At 35.6% G+C, this 20,096-nt stretch overlaps 2 pseudogenes; one reads left to right on the top strand and one right to left on the bottom strand.

Annotated features, from left to right (window-relative positions):
* Nucleotides 1-3,792: 3,792 nt before the first annotated feature.
* On the bottom strand, nucleotides 3,793-15,022 carry LOC126007025 (uncharacterized protein KIAA1958-like; annotated as a pseudogene).
* A 13-nt stretch (nucleotides 15,023-15,035) lies between these two features.
* Nucleotides 15,036-15,901, top strand: LOC126007024 (U1 small nuclear ribonucleoprotein A-like; annotated as a pseudogene).
* Nucleotides 15,902-20,096: the final 4,195 nt, after the last annotated feature.

Genomic DNA, 20,096 nt, shown 5'->3' with positions numbered 1-20,096 from the left:
CCATGATAACTCATAATATGAAAGCTTAAAATGCAGTCCATGATAGCTCAGTGTCTGGTACATAGCAAACCTTATAGCAAATACTTAGAATAATAATATGGTTAAGTACTTGAGTATCTGTCAACTATGTAATTTAAATGAATTATTCATTTGTATTCTCCAATGTGATTATTAACTAGGTAATATTATTATCTCAATTATTTTCTGATGGGAAACAGATATTGGAAATCTTAATAAACTATCCAAGGTTACTTCTTTTTTTTTTGTGTGGTTTTTGGGTCACACCCAGCAGTGCTCAGGGGTTACTCCCGGCTCCATGCTCAGAAATTGCTCCTGGCAGGCACGAGGGACCATATGGGATGCCGGGATTCGAACCGATGACCTTCTGCATGAAAGGCAAACGCATTACCTCCAGGCTATTACTCTGGCCCCCCAAGATTATTTCTTCAACAAATTGCAAAACTGTGGATTTCAGCTACAGTTATGACTCCACAGTCTGAACCAGTGGTCCTCAAACTATGGCCCGCGGGCCACATATTGTATTTGTATCTGTTTTGTTTCTTCATTGCAAAATAAGATATATGCAGTGTGCATAAGAATTCGTTCATAAGTTTTGTTTTTACTATAGTCAGACCCTCCAATGGTCTGAGGGACAGTGAACTGGCCCCTGTTTAAAAAGTTTGAGGACCACTGCCTGAACTCACCCTCTATAGCCATTCTGAATAGAATGGGATGATACAATACTATAATTATCACATATTTTAATCCTGTTTATTAAGGATTATATAGATTAATATAAGGATAATATAATCACTGTTATTTTTCTAGTCCCATGTAGTTATTGAGCACAAACGAAATGAATTTCATACTAAACACATGGTATATATATTTTCTTCAGAATAACCAAAAATGTACACATTTTTAAGTAATGTGTAAATTTCTGTCATCATCTATTATAAATATTGCCTGTCATAGATAGTTATATATCAGAGACAATATAGATATGGCATTGTGTCAGGCCTACAAAATTTGGAATATTAAATTTTTTAGATGACACTTAAGTACTACTAGATATTAGTGTTTTACAAAGAAATATAGGAGAGGAATATAGAGAGATTGAAAAAAAATATTATTTGTAATAGCATTAAATAAAAATATAAATAGCCATAAATTTAAAAATATTTCTTTATGCAATGTGTCAAGATCCACACTCTACACATACTTACCTAAACTAATGATATATATAAAAATATATTTTTGAGTTTTGATCTTGTTTTGGTCCACACTCTAAAGTAGGGGTCCTCAAACTTTTTAAACAGGAGGCCAGTTCACTGTCCCTCAGACCATTGGAGGGTCTGACTATAGTAAAAACAAAACTTATAAATAAATTCTTATGCATACTGCATATATCTTATTTTGCAATGAAGAAACAAAACAGATACAAATACAATATGTGGCCCGCAGGCCATAGTTTGAGGACCACTGCTCTAAAGTGTTGAAACAAGTATTCAAAGTTACTTATAATTCACTGTTCATTCAGGAAATGCTCCTGCTAGTGGTGATGCAGTGCTGGATATTACACAAGGGCATACTGGATATGCTCTATAATATACTTCAATATAGTATATACTTTTTTTCTTTTTCTTTTTTAGTTTTTGGGCCACACTCAGTGGTGCTCAGGGGTTACTCTTGACTCTGCACTCAGAAATCTTTCCTGCCAGGCTTGGGGGACCATATGGGATGTCAGCCGGGATTTGAACCACTGTCAGTCCTGAATTGGCTGCATGCAAGGCAAATACCCTACCACTGTGCTATCTCTCCAGCCCCTACAATAATATACTTTTAATGTACTAAAGTTAATAATATAATATATAACCCATATTATATTTTACACATTAAATATACTTTAATGATATATTCCTGCCCTATATTTTAGGGGGGAGGTCTTTGACCTTATTTTTGTGTTTTTTTTTTTACCCCAAGTTTATTTATCTTATTGGATCATCTTATTAACTTCTAAATATGTCCAACTCCTTTTCATCATAAATATAAGGAGTAAAATTATATAACATAAATGAATGACACAGAAGATTACATTATCTACAGTAGAAAATATAAGAAAATGTTTTGTTATTATTATCTACATAGGTAAGGTGATATTTTCTATTAAGTAGTACTATTTAGTAAATTATTTTCAGTTCATGCCATATCTCCTAAATATTTAAGGAGAAAAAGGGGAAAAGAGAAGGAGGAATGACTTCCTTTTATTTTGTTTCTGACATTACTAAAAATATATGTTCTGTTATTCCCAGAAAGAATCATATATCCTAGGGTAAAATAATTTTAAAAAATGCCACATTATCATGGTAAATTGACTTTTTGGTAAAAGACCTAAGATAGGGCTTGTGTGTGTATGTGGTGTGTGTGTGTGTGTGTGTGTGTGTGTGCAAAATGTATGATTATTTTTATTTTTAAAGTATTTCAACTAATAATTGTTCACAGACACAAGATTTGAAAATAAATACCTTGGTAAACTACCATAAAGTGTTGTTTAACCAAAATTATTATTAAAATAATTTTAAAATGCCATAGACAAGCTCATTTAACATTCACTGAAAAAGAAATGCTGCACATTTTCAAGGAAGTTTTGAATTAACCTAAATTTCTTTAAAAATGTTATTACCCAATATTTCTGATTTAAACTATTAGAAAATTTGTCCTCTAGGGAACAGAGACTGAGGTTTAATGCTCACAAATACATACTTCAGGATTTTTGAACTCTCAAAGATCAATTACTTGTCTCATTGCTCTGAATGGTGAGTATGGATTTTAAGTGAAAAATGTCCATAATCTACCATATCTTCATGCTTGATATACTATTGAATGCTTGGCAATATTTTCATAGGATTAGGAATTTGAACTTATAAATCTGATCATTAGACTTCATTTATTCATATTTGGGGGGGGACAAAAATATTCTACCCAAGTTAAGCACAGCAGTAAAAATTAGCTATATAACACCCTTTGGGGGTCTCCAACAGTGAATTTTGCATATGATTTTAAAATTATCTATCTTTAAAAAATAATGGTACCTTTATTTCCTTCTTCCTCCTTCTCCTGCCCACTAAAGATGCAACCGATAATATCTAGATCCTTCCACAATACAAAAGGTGATGCACAGGAGCTCAAAAGAAAAGTAGATAAATAATTTAAAATCAAGTCTCTATCAGTACTGTCATATTCTGGATCTAACTGAATCCAATTTTGTATAAGCAGTGAAGTTAGTATTGTTTTCTCTCAATAAACAGTTTTAAAATGAAAAAAAAAAAGCCATTTATTAAGTCAACTAAAAATGAAAGGAATGGCAGAAAGAAAAAGCAGAAGGTGAGGATGAGGACACAGTTCTAAGATGACTCTCCATTTCCTATAAACAGTTGTTTTTTAGTTTTGTTTTCCAGAAACAAAATGTTCCTTTTTCAATTTTGCATTGCCTGAGAATCACTGTGATTTTGTAAATTCTGTAAAAGCAATTAAGTTTCATCCCCCACAAGTACATTTGTTTTGAGCTTATAAATACCATGGTAGTAATACAACACAATCTCCATTGTCTTATGTGTTGCTAAATAATCTCCATTGGCTTATTTGTAGAAAGAAAAATATATGAAATATTTATATTTTTATAAAGTTAACAAGTGGGAGTCAGAAGAAACTGGAAGGAGAAGCAGTGAATAAGCAACGCCTTGTCTCTCTGGACATAGCAACCAAGTGGGAAGGTCTTGCTCAAACTACTAGTTAAGCAGTAGCTGAGGAAGAGTCATAGGAGGCAGAGACGATGAAATTGCCATTGTTGCAGTGGCCAGAGAGGGACTGGATGGCCTGTTTGCTCAGGTTGTTACAGATAAGCAATAGCTGGTTGCTCTGCACCTCAAACACTGATAGACACTGAACTTGGTTTTCCTTCCAGGGAAACCATTACCCTTCTCGCACATGGTCTTCACCATCTTGGCCAACTTGTTCTTGCTGAGGACTGACAATTGAACCAATGTAGAGATGCCAAGTCAACATCTGGCTTCACGGATAAGTAGAAAAGGGAATCCTCACAGAGCATGGCAAGGGGCCACTAATAGGCATACTCCTTATAGTCCTTATAGATTTGTGGGGCATGTTGGGTGGCATATACCTGGGACTCTGTGCTGCCATGCTTGGTTTTGGCATTCAGGTCACGGGTATCTTGACCCATCGACACCAGGTATTCTAGTGCCGTGTTTGTTACTAGCAGGCTGATATCACCCCACTTCAAAGTAGATTCATGGAAGCCTGTGCAGTGTCCAAATGTTTTCATGTTATTGAGTGAGACCAGATAAACCAGAGCCTTCTGTTTGTAGCGGCTGAGATGCCCGTGTTTGTGCAGAATGACCTCATAGGCAAACATGAACGTTGTGGACTTGTGTGGCTGGTTTCTTTTCACTTTGTAAGGAGTTCGACCTACTTTTGTTTTGGGGACTCTTTCAATCACTTAAATTCCTTATACTGATGATGTTGTAGCCATACAGCATTGCAGGAGTATTGCAGGAGTTTAACATGGTAATTAGCCAAGCTGTTGGGTTCATAGTCAGACCCTTCTTTCTGCCTGGCATCCATAAAGCAAGAGGCAAGTTAGGTATTCAACACCTTGCAGGGGTCATATAAATCTCTCTTGTTTCCAAAGTATACTTGGAGATGAGGAACTCTTGGAAATTGCTAAGTGTGCTTTATCTGTTTGATCCGGATGGTTTTCTCATTCTGCTTCCTGCGGAGCTCATCTACTCTTTCATCCTGGTCTGGTATGCACTGTGCCGTGGTCTTAGTTGTGATGGTTGAAGCAATCAGGGCCTGCTGTTGGCTGGAGCTCACTTCTGTTTCATTGTTAATAAAAGAGGAAAGGGCCACCTCTCAGGAGGAGACCTGGCTAGGCAAATGGGGCAGGAACTCTTCAGAAACGAATTGAGTGTCCTGTCAGGCAGCTGCAGACAGAAAGAAGGATGGTAATCAGCTCATTATGATGAGATATGCTTACAGGTTTCTGCATGGACACATGTTGGCTGGCGTCATGACCGGCCGAAAGTATTCTATTTAGTGAAGCCAGAGATACCCTTGCAATCTTTTGCAACTTTTGGACTATCTTGCAATCTTTTGGACTATCATTCTGGACAACATGGACAAGAATGCAGGCATGCAATGTGGGTTGAGCTCTATGCTGATATTAGAGGTGCCAAGGGGAATCACCTAAGGACCCCACGGGGGTAGGGGGAGACCAAGATGAAAATAGGGCTTGGGTTTGGCCATCTGTATCAATGACAAGATGGCTCCATTAACCATCTCCTGTCAACCATGATGTAATAATCTCCAGGAATCCCCTATTTTATTTTCTTAATGATGACATCATTGCTACAGTCATTAAACATCTGAGTCTGGTATCTGGATTGAAGATTCAATATGAGTATTTTGGGCATTTGCAAAAATTGCTTTGAGGTCTCTGGGTTGGAGGTTCAAAATTACTATCTTCATCTGTAACAGAAAACTCACAAAACACATCGAATTGGTGTTTTCATCTTCATACTCTTCAACAGCTTCATACAACTTGGAGAGCTCACTGCAATAAGAGAGGTTTCAGGAGTCTGTAGTACAATTGCAATTCTATTTTGCTTTCTATTTCTCCAGGTTACAGGTCCACAGGGCTAGTTTGTATCTCTGAGGGTACCCTGTTGATATTGGGATTGTAAGGGTTAAAATTTCTATTATACTGGAAGCAAAAACCCTTTCTTGGGATCCAGCTCGGGATAGTAGTAGGCATGGCTGCCACTACAGCCCCATATTCATTGCAAAACAGGGCTTCTTAAATGATTTACTTCTTTTCACCAAAGAAATATAACACAGGTGAACATTATTAGAAAACTTCTGATTCAGTATGAAGTTGGTTTGGAACTAATGTTTGGTTATTATGTGTTCAGAAACCTCCCACTTCTTTTGCAGTGCCTACACTCACATTCAGTTAAGTGATCCCAAACAAGAATTTGAATTCCAATTTAAGAAGTTAGGGCTTAAGGAGTCAGAGTGAGAGTATAGCATTCTGGCTGCTTATCTTGCAAGCAAGCAACCCAAGTTCAAACCTCCTATTCAATGTTTGAACCTAAGTTCAAACCCACATTATTCAATGTCCTTGGAGCACATCCAGAAGTGATCCCTTAGAGAAAGCCATGAGTAAACACTGAGAACCATCAGTTTAGGACAAACACAAAAGTAAACAAACAAAAGACTAAATGATTGTCTGAGGCAATTCAGTGGAAATTTTGTCCTTACAAAAAAAAATTTGTCCTTATACAAGAAGATAAACATATTAAAAAATAAAGCACAATTCTTTTTTCAAATGACAAACAATTGTTAATTATGGATTTAAGCCAAAATAGAAATTGTTATTTTTTAGGGAAAAGGGAAAAGTTTCTTATTTTATAAAGCTTTTTTTTAATATACAAAAAGAATATACCCACCCAAAAGATAATTTATGAAATAACCTTGTTCTATAAACCCTACCCAAATCACTAAGAATATTAAAAAACAAGCTATTGAAGAAAACATTCATGAATATTTGTGACAAATAATTTATATTGAGAATATTGAAAGTCCTTATGTGAAAAATAAAATGACAAATAAATGTATGAGCAAATATTAAACATGTGTTTCACAAAAAGCTCATAAGTCAATGACTAATAAAGATATCAAAATTATTCAAATTATGTCTGCAGAACAAAGTAATTCAAAATTATAGTGTTGTAGCAATTTTACATGTTATGGATCAGTGAAAAATTATACTGTCAGCAGCAAATTATATTAAATGTGAAGAAACTCGAGTTCTTAGATATTGCTGGTATGCTAACATTTTGCTACCAATTTAGAAAATTGACTATGGTTAGGAAGCCAATCATATACCTAGTTTATGGTGTATCAAATCTATTCCCTGATATATATATATATGGATATATATATATTGGTATATACATTGTTATATATGTATTGGTATATACATTACTTGGAATTTAAATGTAGAATTTAAAACATTTTCAATATGAAAAGGATTATAAAGAAACATTCTTGGATGATGAAAATATCCTATATATTGATTATGGTATTGATTATGTGACTATATGCCTTTGACAGAACTCATTAAAATGTTCTTTAATAGTCTCTCATTTAATATGTAAATTTTAACTAAGGAGAATTTTGTCTCATAAACATAAAATATCAGAGCTTAGTATCTATTAGAATCTTCAAGCATTATAGGATTAAAAAAAGTTTTAGCTGCCCTGGAAAAACATTGTAGGTTCCTCAAAATGTAATAATGGAATAACCATGTTATTCATATTTTCAACTACCATATATATAATACTTAGACTAATTGAAAATAAGTACTCAATAGAACACCATTGCATGAATTTTGATAGCAGTACTATTCATAATAGTTAAAGCAGTCAATGTCCACTTAAAGATGAATGGATAAGCACATTGTGATATATATGTAGTGAAGTATTATTTAGTTATAATGAATCAAGTACTAATGCATGCTATATAGAAATAATATTTGGAATATTATAAGTAAAAGAACTCTGACCAAATGACTACGTTATCATTTTCAACTGTATAAGATAGTGGTCTTAATATAGATAATCATATAATATAGGTATTTGTATAATATAGAAGCCTTAATAAATGTGCCTGTATAATATAAGTAAATTCAGAGAACCATATGCCAGTCTTGCCCTAGGTGAATGGGCCTAAAGCGGGGGTGCTGAGAGGACTAAGAAAATAATAAAAAATGGAGAAAAGCATGGGGCTGGGGGGACTCCCAGTATCTTGAATTGAAAGCCCTGATTGTCACTTACAGTATTTATTGTTCAAGGATAATCAACATGAGAGGAGGGCCAAATGCCTATCTAATGCTACTCAAGCTTAACAAGGTTTACATCTCAAAAAGGGTGTGTATGGAAGATGAATTTATTTCATTGGTATATATGTATTGGTATATACACACCAATGATGATCTTTTGCCCAGAAAGGGAAGGTGGAAGGGCAAAATCGTGATTACAAGCACTCTCATTCATAGGATGTTCCCTGGTTTTTTATCAACTTTTTTTATGTCCCCCTCCTTGGACTATTAATCTCTCTTGCTAAACTTATTTATTTCTTGTATATCTTCATAGTAATACCATAGATATAAGTCTATCTAGAGATTCATAACTGAGAGAATGGGAAATAATAGTTAAGTGTTTGCAAGGTCTTGTTGTTGGAATAATGACAAAAAATTTTGAAACTAGAGGGAAGTGATGATTACATAATACTGTGAATGTGTTGAAATGCCATGGAATTGTAAACTAATTTTATGTTATATCTGTTTCACTTCACACATTTTTTTTGGTCACACCTAGTGGTGTTCATGGCTTACTCTTGGCAGAGTTCAACCATATGTGTCGCTAGGGATTGAAATTGCATCATCTACATACATGGCAAATGCTCTATCCACTGAATTCTTTCTTTGGCTATATCAACTCATTGTTTATTTTTTTAAGGGCACCTTAATGTGCAAAGTCTTTGGCCTACAATGTCTAATTCAAATATCTGAATATTAGTTATAAGTGCCTATTATTTAATAATTTATAATTTTAAAAATATATTTTGAATAAAATATTCTTAAATTATTTAACTTCTTATTGATATAAAATAATGTGCACAAGAAAGATAGATTTCTATGACATAGTATAGCCAGTATAGAATTTGCCTTGTACCAACTAACTCAGATTTGATTCCCAGAATCCTGAACAACACAAGAAATTATCCCCTAGCTCAGAAACAAGAGTAAGCTTTGCAAATCACCTGACATGGTCCCAAAACAACTAAACAAAATACAAATTAAAACATAGTGCTTGGGCAGAAGTTATAGTACATCGGGATGGACTTTTGCCTTGTATGCTGTTGATCCGGGGGGTTCTATCCCCGGCATTCCATATGGTTCCCCAAACCTTCCAAGAGTAATTTCTGAGCAAAGAGCCAGGAGTAACCCCTGAGTACTGCCAGCTGTGAACCCAAAACCAAATCCAAAATAAAATAAAACAGTACACTCACTGGAATGACTGGGATCAAAATTTTACAGATCTTATGACTGGACTGATAGTTCAACATTTATGTGTTGGATGTGGGAGAAATATATCTATCTCCAGCAACATGTTTTCTTAAGATCTACTATGAGCAAAAATTGAACACAGAATAGGCACTAAGTATTATTGGGTTTGGCCCAAAGCCATAAATAAATAAATAAATAAATAAATAAATAAATAAATAATAAATAAATAAATAAATAAAAATGTCCTCAACGATGACATTGGAATTGTGAGGAATTTGAATTATGGAACTTGCTGGTTGAACTGTAAAATGATACAGACATAGAAATTTTAACAGTTCCTCAAAAAGAACAATATCAAGCTATGGAAAATGGCTCAGTAATAGACTGACTAACTTGCAGGCAAGAGCTCATCAATTTAATTCCTACTACTCAATATAACAAGCAAATACAGAAGCCCAGTTTGTAACCTGCATTTATCTCAACACAACATGATAAGGAAGGGAAAGGGTGAAGAACATGGAAAATCATATAGCTATGTAATTATACTTCTAGATATACACCCAGTTAATTCAAAACATAAATCTTGGAGCTGGAGTGATAGCACAGTGGTGAGTTGTTTGCTTTACACATAGCCGATCAAGAACCAACTAGAGTTCAATCCCTGGCATCCCATATGGTCCCCTGAGCCTGCCAGGGGGCCTGCTCCTTGAGTGCAGAACCAGGAGCAACTCCTGAGTGTTGCCAAGTGTGGCCGAAAACCAAAAAAACAAACAGAAAACATAAGTCTACTTAAAATGTGTACGTATGTATATGCTAACATACGTAAGCCTGAGAGATAGCACAACAGGTTAATCATGAAAGTGCTTTGTTTATGGTTGAACCAAATTCAATCTCTATCACTGCAATAGGTCCCATGAGCCTTGACAGGATCACTGCAATAGGTCCCATCAGCCTTGACAGGGATCAGGAGTGATCCCTGAGCAAAGAGCCAGGAGTGATCCCAGGAAATCAACAAGTATGTCCCCCAAAACAGACACACACAAAAAAAAAACTAAAACAAAAACTAAGTAAAAAAAGGAAAACATCCATATCTAGCAGTTGATAAAACAAAAAATATTAGATACATGCATTATATTTGGATTTGATGAAGGATATATACATATATCTCCAAGTTTATATATTATATTATTTATTAAGTCATCAAAAATAAAATGCTAAATAAATTAAATAACCTAAATATGCAAATTACTTAGAATAACATGCTAAATAATATGCTAAGTATGCTAATAAGGGGCTAGTAAGATAGCACAGCTGGAGGGCATTTGCCTTGCATGCAACTGACCCAGGACTGAGGATAGTTCGATTCCCCCGCACATCCCATATGATCCCCTGAGCTTGCCAGGTGCGATTTCTGAGTGCAGAGACAGGAATAGCCCCTGAGCACCAGTGTGTGTGATCCTAAGATAAAAAGAAACAAACAAAATAATTAAATATGCTAATAACCAGAAATTTAAAAATAAAATATAAATAGGAAAACAAAGAGAACTACATTATGAATTTTCTCATACTAAACATGTTTTAAAACTAGCTCTAATATCAAGGGACCTATTAAATTATTTTAGACTGTCTTATATGGCCTTCATGGGAAAACAACCACATTTAATTCCATATTAAATTGCGTTACTAACTTCTACTTGTATACATTTAGCTAGATTTTTACTATGTAAATAGTTACACTTTTTATGTCTGGTTTCTCTAGCATCATATATGTAGAAAATTAAGTCTTTTATTGGGTTCTTAACTATCAGGTTAACTTCGAATTCCTTTTAGTACTAAAATATAGGCAGAAAATTCAGTTTTATGTATATTGCCCTATATCATCCAATCTTGCTAACACTGTTAATTACTTGCAGGATAATTTTTAATTTTTTCCAGATATTTTTACAAATAACTATATAATCTATAGACAACTTTTTTACCATTTTGTCAAAATATTTTTCTCTTATCTTAACTTAACTTATCTTACCTTAACTATTACTTTCAGTGCACTAATGAAAATAAAAAAAAGCTTAACATCCCTTTTGCCTAATGGCAGTATATTTCTAATTTAATAAACCCTCTATTTCTATTTCTATAGAATTAGAATCTGAGAGTTAATTTATTTTTGCATAATTTAATGATTGTGTCTTTCCTTATTAATGCAATAAATTACATCAAAAGGTTTTTGTTTTGTTAATGTTAGTAATTTGTTGGGGCATCTTTAGTTTATACGAATATAAATGCTTATGGGTTACAAGGATATAGTTTTACCCAAATGCTAATAACAGTTATAATCCACAGGATCTTTCTCTTCTAGCTAATAATAATTATACAATAATAGGCCATACATTTGGGGGAGCACACCTCGTGACGTTCAGGGATTACTCCTGGCTATGTGCTCAGAAATTGCTCCTGGCTTGGGGGACCATATGGGACACTCGGTGATGGGACCTCAGTCTGTGCTAGGATAGCACTGGCAAGGCAGATGCCTTACCACTAGCCCCACCTGTCCAGCCCCAGGCCATACATTTTTATCTTCATTTTTTTTTGTGAAGAAACTGAACATAACCATTAGATAGGTAATAGGAAATTAACTTTTCACAAAAACTCTCTTATAGCCACATTTTTCATATATACTGTCTTGTGTACTATGTAAATTGAACTTTAGAACAGATTATTTAAATAGGCTTTCACAAAAGGCTAAAAAAATAGGTTGTAGCCTCAACCTTTATTGCTAAGAAAATCCAACATTTATTATAAATTTATGACAGATATACTTTAATTCATGTCATAATCTCAAGTATTTATCAGATAGCTTATCGCAAATAAATATTTGTTTGGTTTTTTTATATTTTTAATTTTTTTATTTAAACAAACAGCAGCACATAATTAATATAGTTGATAATAATAAATTTACTTCCAGATAAGTGAAAGCAAAACTATTGGAAAAATAAAGAGAAAGAAAAATGAATAAATAGAAAGAGAAGAAAAAAGGAAAGAAAGAAACAAGTAAAAGTATAGTGGCAAGCTCATTTGTGAAAATTATTCTATCACCAATGAAGTCATTAATGCAATGGCAGAAGTTTTTCTAAGCTATTTTTATTAGTTGTTCAATTTGTTAATGTGGGGTGTTTTGGGGCTAGAGCTACAGCATAGCTATATAGAACATTTTCCTTGCACATGGTTGACCCAGGTTCTATCCCCAGGCTTTCCCTGTAGAAGGAAAATATGGGACCAAACTTACCCTAGATTTATAGCCTTTTCAAAGTTAGTCCAAATAGAGAATTAATTTTTTTAAACTTTTCAAATTTTAAACTGTATAATTTATTTAAAAAAAAAACAGAAATTGCTTTAGATAGCAATGTGTTAGACCAATAACCTACCTAACTACTTCAACAATAGTTTATTACCAATGTATGAATAAAAACTAGAAGTAGGGCCAAAGTAGTAGCACAGTGGTCGGGTGCTTGCCTTGCACGTGGCTGACCCAAGAAGGACCTCGTTTCAATCCCTGACTTCTGATATGGTCCCCCGAGCCAGGGGCAATTTCTGAGTGCATAGCCAAGAGTAACCCCTGAGTGTCACCAGGTGTGGTCCAAAAAAAATATCAAAGAAGTATTAAAAAAAAAACCCTAGAAGTAGTTATGTTATAGACAAGTGCTATTTAAATAGAAGTGTTTAAAAGTTAAAACTTAACTAAATTCACTAAAAATATTAGAAAATCTTTAGATCACATCTAAGTTGTCCATATAATAAAAATTGGGGGGGGGGAGTTACCTGTAGAACATTGCTATCATGTTACAGAATGCCTATGGGATGAGAAAGAATAATAGTGAACCTTATTATTGAAATAAATATTTGTAACCAAGGGTAGTAAATTTAATCCTCTATTATCTAGACCATTTGTCTCAGGCTGAGGTGATACTTCTCCACTCTTATAAGTAGTTAGTGAATGTGAAACTGAGACTTATGACTGGTCATAATTTTTTAATAATATCTTTTTTAAGCACCATGGTTATAAATATGTTGGTAGTTGGGTTTCACTCATAAAATGTACATTCCCCCTTCACCAGTGCAACTTTCTCACTACCAATTAGCTTTGATCTTGTTTTTGTCCTTCAAAATAGAATTTTAAAATATTAAATATTTATTTATCATCATTAAGTAGCTAGAATACATTTTGATCAAATAAAATATACTCTAATACCTCATAACCAGTAGAACAATTAATTTAGGAAATTAACTAATAATGAAATAAAAATTAGAATTACTTGTTTTAAGAATCACTTTGTTAGACTGTGGTGTTATTTTCCATGTTGCTTTATAGAGTTCTTTAATAACGGAGTAAATATTTCATGAAATAAAATAAGCATTTCTAAAATGAAAACAGTATTCAAAGCACAAAATTTCAGTGCTTTAAAGAATTTTACATCTTTTAGATTCTGGTGGTTTATTTGTGTGTTGTTTTGAGGTGTCCTGCATGACTCAAAATTAGACTATGTCCAAAGAGATGGGAGTTGTCCTCATAAGTACATATATTTAATTGAATGTCTAATAGGCTCTTAAACCTACTTGGAGATACATTTGTAGATATATAAATTAATTATCCATGGGCTGAAGTTATTAGAATCTAAGATTTAGAATTAACTGTGACCTAAATGTTGGTGTTAGAATATTATGTGCCTTTGCTTAGAGATAACATTGCTTTGTCTTCTGTACCCTGCTTGCTTGAGCAGGTGAAATACACATCTGAGAGTAGTCAGGATTGATCATATGTATAAAAAGAAAGGGGGAAATATTAAAATTCAAAATTTGGTTTATAAATTAACTATAAACCTGGCTTTGCTGTGAGCCTAAGTGCAGCCATGATAGGCTGAAGTTTTAAGGTACAAAGGCTAGGCCCAGAGAACAGCCAATTCCTGGTACAGACCCTAAGGGTAAATGCCAGGAAATACACCCTTGTAAGTCTAAATAGTATCTGACAGATAGCTAGATGACAATTGGGCCCTGGGTCTGCAACGAACAGATAGCCAGATGAAACTTCACCCTGGATCTGGATGCCGCTGCCCACACAGAACTACAACCAATACTAGTCTAACTCTGTACTAAGGAGCAATAATATTAAAGATAACTACCCAGAGTCATGAGTCCCCTATACTGAGCCTTGGTACCTTTTAAAATTGCTGTGTAAGCCATTTTCGGGGTCCTCAATTCTTAAAATATGTTGGACCACAGCACGCTGGAATATACTTCCTTCTATGTAGATACTGCCTGTCTTCCTGTTAGTCTTTTAGTGGCAGATCTTGAGTTCTATACTCTAACACAATTAAACACAACCCTCTTCTAAAACATTTTTGCTATATTTTTGAATATTATTTAGATCATTGAGCAATATATCCTCACTTGCCATCTGAAGCTTCCTTTCCTCAGCTACCTAGTTTTTATTACTGATGAAAATTTCACTTCTTAGTTTTCTGAAGAAAACGAATTCTCAGTTTTCTCAGTTTTTTAGTTTTCTTAGTTTACTAGAGGATGATTTGTATGCTGAAAAAGACAATGAGTTTTCCAGTTAGTACACAATCCATATTCTGCTTTAGAGTAAGCATTATTTCTTGGCCTTTTGGCTAAAATCAAGTGATTTTGATTTTGAATAAGTATATGAAATATTTGCATTTAAAACATCAGGAGAGTTACCACAGCACGCAGAGGAGGAGGAGGAGAAGCGAGGGTGAGCGCTCCCTTTTGGTTCTTCTTCCCTTCTTTCTTTCCTGCCACGAAGGAGGATTCCTGAGCAGCTAAGTGATCCCCCTCTCGGACAATAAAAGAAGACATTTGGGGTGACCCGATGGTGCTGATGTTCTTTTCGGTCCTCCCTCAGTGTCTTGCTCCATGGCGGTTTTCGAGACTCACCCCAGCCAACCTCAACGAGAAGATCAAGAAGAATGAGCTGAAGATGTCCCTGTACGCCATCTTCTCCCAGATCCTGGATATCCTAGTGTCCAGGAGCCTGAAGATGAGAGATCAGGCTTTTGTCATCTTCAAGGAGGTCAGCAGTGCCACCAATGTCCTGCGCTCCATGCAGGGCTTCCCCTTCTACGACAAGCCCATGTGCATCCAGTATGCAAAGACAGATTCTGATATCATTGCAAGATGAAGAAGGGCACCTCTGGAGCAGGACCACAAGCGGGAGAAGAGAAAACCCAAGAGCCAGGACACCTCATCAGCCAAGAAGGCAGTGCAGGGCTGGGCAGGTGCCTCCATAGTGGGCAGTGTCCAGGGGCCAGTCCCGGGTGTGCCGCACATGATCCAGGCACCCTGCATCATGCACCACATCCCAGGGCAGCCTCCATACATACCACTTCCTTGCATGATCCCTCCAGGCCTCGTACAGGGCCAGTTCCCCTCAGTAGCCCCCACCCCCCTCCAGCAACTCATGCCGGGGCAGATGTCACCTGCCCAGACTCTTTCCGAAAACCCACCCAATCACATCCTGTTCCTCACCAACCTGCTTGAAGAGACCAATGAGCTCATGCTGTCAATGCTCTTCAACAGTTCCCTGGCTTCAAGGAGATGCGACTCTTGCCCGGGTGGCATGACATCGCCTCCTTGGAGTTTGACAAGGAGATACAGGCAGGGGCTTCCCACAATACTCTGTAGGGCTTCAAAATCACCCAGAACAATGCCATGAATATCTCCTTAGGCAAGAAGTAGCACACACACACACACCCCGGGCCTGTCCCTGTCCCCCTATTTGGAGGCCTCACCTTCCCCCACTTTGGCTCAGCCCCCTGAATGTAAGTCCTCTCAGGTGCCTTCTTGGAACTGTGTGCGCGCGCGAGTGTGTGGTCACAAGCATTGTACCCAGAGTCTGACCCCAGACAATGCACCTAGAGCTGTTAGGCTGGAATTCAAGTGTTGTGTTGATAAAAAAAAATCAATAACACAAACAACAACAACAACAAAAACATCAGGAGAATAATATTATATATAACTCAAATTTCTATTTTTTTTCTGGTTTGGGGGAGTCATACCTAGTGATACTCAGTGCTTACTCCTTGCTCTGTGTTCAGCTGCTGAAAATTATTATAGGTGATGATCAGGGGTCCCTATGTGCTCTTAGGGTCGAACCCAGAATGTCTGCATGCTAGTCAAGTGCCCTACCGACTACACTGTTTCTCTGTCCCTAGATGATTGCTTTGAGGACATGAATACACCATCTTCAAGCCTGCCAACATATTGCAAATAAAGCACATGATGGGCCTTTGAGTGGAACCAAAATTTTCTGGCCTATAGGAGTAGTTTGAAAATTTTGTCCTACTAATGCTGACTAGGATGATCTAGATGTGTTTTTTGGATCTAAAGTTTGATTTAGATATAACTGCTTGTACTGCTTCTGTAACCTAACTTTGCTGTGAACCCAAGAACAGCCACGACAGGCTCAAGTTAGAAATAACTTCTTGCTCTGCTTCTGTAATTTATTGAAATGGCACTGATATGCCTGATATGAGGAACTGGTAGCCTGGTCAAATACTGAGAAATATCACAATGATAAGAACTTCCATATAAAGCTAAAAAGCAATGAACTGATCGCCAGATGACATCCACACCCTGGGTGACACCTCACCCTGGATCTGGAGGCGCAAATGATTTCCTTTAACTGAACCTACAGACCGCCCTAGCTCTCTGCCTGAAGCAACATATATCCTACAACCAATCCTAGCCATTTGTCTGATACACTTTGTACTAAGAAACAATAATTTTAAAGGTCAAGTTCCCCATCTAGACTGAAGCCCTAGGTATCCTATAAAACAGTCTGTGAGCCATTTTTAGGGTATCCTTTTCTTAGGAAATGGTAGATCTTAGCATGCTAGAAAAAAAAAAAACCTGCTTTTACATTGCAGCACTGTCTCCCTGGTGGTCTTTTGGGAGGCAGATTCCAAGTCCAGACCTAACAGTGTTAGGGTTCTGAGTAGAAGGTTGAAACCATACAATTGGAGTAAATCAAAAGAAAACTTTATTCCCTCAGCCACAAGCCCCAAACTGACTGACCAGTCAAACTGACGACCACTTCCAAAGTCACAAGCCAGTTCATATAGAGAGAGGATAAGGAGTGTCTAGCTTCTCTATGGTCTTTAAAATGATTGGCTTTTGTTTAGGGTACCTTCCTACTGCTCCCTGTGTCATTTCCAGATAAGTTACCCGATATGGCCACCTGATAGATCAGGGCAGAGTTAATGGAAATTTAGGTTTAAGAAAGAGAAGCTTAACTTGTGGTCCTTTACAAAATTGCGTCTCTCTTGTTCAGAACCTAGGGCCTCACAGATAGGCTGTTAAAGGCTGCATTATATGTAGAGGTTGATATTGTAATTTATTCTTGGTATTAAATATTGATTTAGTGGCATGAGGCTTGGTACAGATGACTCCATTTGAGTCCGATATTATTTTTTGTAGTACCAAACAAAAGATATTAGCTCAAATTTCAGTCTCAAAACCACCCATTCTTAAGAATTCTTGGACTTGTTTAAAATTATATCTTTCGTTTACTGTCTTCTCTATACCCACTCCTCTCCACTCTACCTGATTTATCCGTAGCTTTTATTGGCACGGTAATAAAAGCTTTTGTTGCTTTATGTTTTTTCTCCAAGTGTACATTATGTATTCCCATTTCCTTATTCATCCTTGGCTTTAAAAAGGAAGGGCCTTTCATGGCATTTCTCAGTTGATATAGCAATTTACAGTATGGTACTTTGCCTCCCTTTCTTATTTTGAAGATTATTTTTTCTGGTTTTACTTTAATCACAATGAAGCATGTGGAGAGGATGGTCATTTGGACCCATATCCAAGTTATTTTTGGAAGCACATTGACAAATTTTTAAGTAGACATTGTATTTTACAAAGAATGCTCCTCTGAGATCACTCCGGCTTGAACAATAAGAAAATTCAAGACTACAGGAGGCAGGCACAACAGGATATCCATAAGTAACAACGCCTACTTATCAGCTAGGGGGAGCTTAACAGACTTGTTCCTGACTGTGACAAACAGTGAGCTGAATTTTTAGAGAGGCTGTAAGCAGAGCATGAACACAAAAGATAACTTTGGAAGAGATTTGGCATAGAGCAGAATGACAGCTTCCCGGTGCAAATCAAGATCAATTTAGAACAATAGTGACTGATCACTTGCAGCAGTTACCTGGACCTTTATTCTATTGGCTTGTAGAGTTCACCCACCTTTGTTTTCTCACTTTGATTTCAGAGTTCATTTTTCATGATATTCATTTTTTTATGATGAAAGTGGACCTGTCTTAGAGGAATAGATGAATAGTTCCTTTTGGGTTCAAAGACCCCTTCAACGGGTTGGAACAAAAGGAAATTATTATACAGATCAAAGGACTACATGGAAATGTTTTTTTACAGATTTTTAAATAAAACATAAACAGCTGTTGAGAGAAGCATGGCATAGTAACAGTTGTTACCAAAGCATTAATAAGCTGAACACAAATCCGATCCTGTTTATTATGTGTAACTCTGTGGGAAAAACAGTCCGATATAAATGTGTTTAAAAAAATGGATTCAACAGCAAATCAGAACAAATATAGAGGAAGAAAATGGTGGAACAATTCGGAATTTTTTTTATGTAATTTGCTTGAAAGTCAAATCATCAATATTTTCTCGCTATGTAATGAGTGGTGCTAATAGTCATAATCTGCTTTTATTGGATACCATTCAAGAACTGTCAGTTAAATGATGAAACACTTTATAGAACTCCTCTTTCCCTTTTATTTTTACATTTTTCATGCTACCAAAATGCAGTCTTACATTCGAATTAGGAACATACAGTTTTGTTTTTTTTTTTCAGAATATTTGCTTTTCAAAACAGAGAAAAGAAGTTTTTATTTTACTTTAAAATTCAATCATAAATTCACTGTGCGGTTTAAATTATCTTAGTGATATTTATTAAAACTCTTAAGTTCCTTTACATTGATGTGCAATATACAGAATAAATTATATAGTTAAGAGCTTTAAAAAATATTTTTAACGTGCTTGGTTCTGAGACAGAGCCTAAGCAGAAGAGATTTTCAATTTGCATTAAAATCTCTACTGCAGCAAAAAATATTATGCCATCATTATTAGCTAGTAGCATTTGTGTCAATGTCATGATATAATTGAAGAGAGTATAGAAATCTGATTCAAGAGTCCACATATATTTATTAGAAGTTAGTGCACAAGAGTTATCTGTTTGTAGAACAAAAGCACTATAAAAAAGATGTAGAAAAATAATAATTTTCTATCTTCAAAATGATTGGCCTCCTTATTGTTTTTTCTTATATCCTTACTGAAAATAAAACAATAACATTTATAGTATTTGAAATACAGCTGCTTATGTTAAATTAATTTTAAAAGAAGACTGAGCAGGGATTACTACTCTAGCAGTTCCATTAGCAAACCAAACATACAGTTGTGAATACCTTAAAGTTAAGAAATCAAAACCGCCAGAGAGATAGCATAGAGGTAAGGCATTTGCCTTTCATGCTGAAGAAGGGTGGTTCGAATCCCTGCATCCCATATGGTTCCCTGTGCCTGCCAGAGGTGATTTCTTAGCATAGAACCAGGAGTAGCCCCTGAACACTGCCGGGTGTGACCCCAAAACAAAAACAAAACAAAACAAACAAACAAAAAGAAATCAAAACCCTAAGGGCAACCATTTACAAATAAGGCCACCATTAAACTGCAGCCAAATTTCCCCATTGCTTCCTTCTATTCAGGTATTTCCCCTAATTCTTGTTGGTGGATTGCTTCTAAGCATATTCTGGTTAGTTTGCTGGACTGGAATCAATTCTTAGCCAATAAAATCTCAAAAAAGATTTAACATATGCCAGATTTTCTTTTAAATCCATTAGACAAATAT

The sequence above is a fragment of the Suncus etruscus genome, chromosome 4 (genome assembly GCF_024139225.1).
Source record: "Suncus etruscus isolate mSunEtr1 chromosome 4, mSunEtr1.pri.cur, whole genome shotgun sequence".
In the NCBI taxonomy this organism is placed as follows: Eukaryota; Metazoa; Chordata; class Mammalia; order Eulipotyphla; family Soricidae; genus Suncus; species Suncus etruscus.
Note: the sequence above shows the minus strand (reverse complement) of the source record. Positions and strands in the feature narration are given on the sequence as shown.